Raw genomic sequence first — 3,502 nt, forward strand, 5'->3', positions numbered from 1 at the left:
TTAACGCCTTTAACTGAGCAGCTATAGCCGTAGCTATATCCACCTCCAGAATTCCTGCTACCTTTTCTTGTGGCAGTCTCTGACTTGGGTTTTGATATTCATTAGCAGCCATCATTTCAATTAGCTCATAAGCTTCCTCATAGCTCTTAGCCCATAAGGCTACACCTGATGCTGCATCTAACATGGGTCTTGACTGTGCTCCCAAAACATTATAGAAGTAATTAATTACAATCCAATCAGGCATTTCATGATGAGGACACTTCCTAAGCATCTCCTTGTAGCACTCCCAAGATTCACATAAAGATTCTCCCAACTGTTCTGCAAATTGAGTAAGAGCATTCCTGATTGCAGCTGTTTTTGCCATAGGAAAGAATTTAGTAAGAAAATTTTAAGCAAGATCCTCCCATGTTCCAATCGAACCTGGTGGTAGAGAGTGCAACCAGATCTTAGATTTATCCCTCAGAGAAAATGGGAAAAGTCTCAGTTTCACAGCATCTTCTGAAACACCGTTGAACTTGAAGGTGTCGCAGATCTCGATGAAATCCCTAATGTGCATATTGGGATCTTTCGTTGAAGAACCCCCAAACTGAACTGAATTATATACCATTTGAATCGTGCCAGGCTTGATTTCAAAGGTATTAGATGCAATGGCTGGTCTGACAAAGCTAGAATGAATGTCATTAATTTTCGGTTGAGAATAATCCTTCAATGCTTTCATTTCCGCAGCTGGTTCTCCCATTGTAATGATCACTTCCTTTTCTACTTCTTCTAGTTTTTTCTTACGAGATTGAGAACATGTTCGCATACACGCTCAATCGAATACCTGAAACACACAAACAAAGTAAACTTGAAAGAGAATAATCTGAGTCAATGAACTTTAACGACCACTGATGACAAGCACATAAACTAAATTTAACACCGATCCCCGGCATCAGCGCTAAAAACTTGTTCGCATAAAAACACGCAAGCATACGCAGACACAAGTAGTATAAGATTAAGTTAAGTTCGTTCCCACAGAGATTGGATTAATTCAGAATGTGCACTTATGCAATATTGTATGATTATTATTCACTGCTAAGACAAGTATCAAATTGAGTTTAATTATCTAAAGTAATTATGCTAGAATGAATTAATTATGAGATTAAAAATCAAGTTACTTATATGAAATAAAACATGGGATTCTAACTTCATTAAATACTTTGTTCAAAGTTTATGCCTTTAATCATAATATGTGACGGTTATGATAACTAATCAGATTACACAAAATTAGTACACACTATCTTTCAATATACGTGTACCCTACTACTCAGCATCCACAATTAAGATAGAATATGGGCATACACCAATTATGTTTAGACCCTATACGTCTATAAGATTTGAAAACATAACGGCTTAAGAGCAAGTTATCTATCGAGATTATATAGGGCAGCGTAAGATGGTTAAAATTGCACAATGAATCATGCATGTCAAAACACCCATAAACCTATGCTAGCATGGCAAGTTCTAAACCCCTATATCCAATTTTACATTCAATAGAGATTAACAAATAACTTAGATGTTAGCTACGTATCCAAGAAGATTAGGCACAACCATACTAGGAAATCAATAATTCATCACAAACTAAAAAAATTAAGCAATCAACTACTAAACTCCATAAATAAATCCGTTAGAATCCCACGATAATGATTAGTTCATAATCGAATGTCTCGTCATCATGGGTTCCAATGAAAACATGATAGTAAAAAGGTTCTGAATACTACAAGAGAATAATAAAGTATCAAGGTTTAGAAAACAAATCCGAAACAAGCATCCAAAGTATCGCCTAATTAGAAGAATATAAAAGAATGATATAGAACTAAATCTTTCTTCTTCTTAGCCATCTTGTGTACTTTTGACTTCCGGAGTTCTCTCGTTGTTCCCCTGTTGTAAAATTCATCTCCTTTTTTATTTATTTATATGCTCCTGGTTGACTTGGCCGCTCAGAATATCCAAAATGAACTAAAAGCAGGATTCTGCCAACTCAACCTAGCGCGGGCGCACATGTATAGAGTACGGGCGCGCTCTGCTACTGGAAATTAGGGCGCGGGTGTGCCTGAGTCAAGCACGGGCGCGCTTGGCTTCTGGAAAAATTCCTGCAGAATTATCGTTTCTCGTTCTGAACTTTTCGCAAGCGATCGCACTTCAATTCCTGATCTCTTATCAACATAAAAGCATATAAAAGTCCATTCCTTCCTCCAACTAAATTCCTGCACATACTCAACACAAAATGCACTAAAAATACCACAAACTTGAGGTCAAATCATCAACTTAAGCCGATATGAAGCGTTCTAAATAGATATAAAATCCACTTATCAATCACTTTATAAGAAAATAGAGATTTAGTCTACACAGGTAACTAAGTCTTCTAAGTCAAATCTTGATTTAAAGCTCAAAGGCATAGTTCCTGATTCTTATGATTCCGATGTTCCGTCGAGATATTCTGATGATCAAGATGATTCTGATAACTCTGATGATGATAATCCTGATGATGCTGCTTTGAAAGCTGGTCTTGAAGCATTCTTAGTTATCTACTTTTGGTTCATCATCTAGTCATGCTGAAATTCTATATCCTCATAGGGCTTATGAATGGAATCATTCCCGGAGATTACTGTGGCGCCCTCCAAACCCGGGTCAGAAGTTTGGAGTCCACACACACACACCTTATTAATAACCTTCTTATACCAATGATACAAATAATAATAATATACAGTGACCCTACTTACCAACTACCACGGACCGCAACAGGTTAAAGTATGCACACAAGCCAAACACACCTACTTATATTACAAACGTTTAAATCCCAACTATTCCAAACTCAGAACTGAGTATTAAACATTATTACAAACTTTTTACAAACTTAAATTATTCCAAAAGAAGCCTACTAGCTCAACTCGATCAACCTGAACTCCTAGCTCTCGCGCTGGACTGGGGATCCTCGGTACCAACCGATTCCTTTTTAACTGGAAAGAACATAAACAACATCGCACAAATGAGCTAACTAGCTCAGCAAGTCACAATGACAAAACTGAGAATAATGATCATCAAGGAAATATGGATACGATATCAAGTGAACAATGGATTATGATTTAGAATTGGATATTATATTTTCATGTTAAAAACTAAGGTTAGGCTGTTGATCAGTCACACACTAACACCGAACAAAGCATACAGCACTGCTCTAAATACTGGATCCAAGACACACATTGGCCTAACTTGACCATTATATGGTCTGACCACGAATCTGGTCCATAATTTTATAAAAACAATCCAATTCTACCATAATAACATAATAAGCACTAATAAATAATAAACAAGATCATTAACAACATTGGACGTTCAATAATGAAAATGGTTTCAATCTGTATAAAGATCAATATGGCATTTCCAAAGCTTGGCTGTTAGGTAATGAAAGAATTGGATAACAAAGGAATCAACTTATCAGGGTTCCAAGGATTTGATCTTT

The 3,502-nt window shown here is 36.4% G+C and overlaps 1 non-coding gene across 1 annotated transcript; it reads left to right on the forward strand.

The window, feature by feature from the left end:
- Positions 1–242: 242 nt before the first annotated feature.
- Positions 243–349, forward strand: LOC141681320 (small nucleolar RNA R71). Its single transcript, XR_012558760.1, has one exon. It is a non-coding gene; the product is annotated as a small nucleolar RNA R71 (small nucleolar RNA).
- The last annotated feature ends 3,153 nt before the right edge of the window (positions 350–3,502 follow it).

This window comes from Apium graveolens, chromosome 8 (assembly GCF_009905375.1).
Source record: "Apium graveolens cultivar Ventura chromosome 8, ASM990537v1, whole genome shotgun sequence".
NCBI lineage: Eukaryota > Viridiplantae > Streptophyta > Magnoliopsida > Apiales > Apiaceae > Apium > Apium graveolens.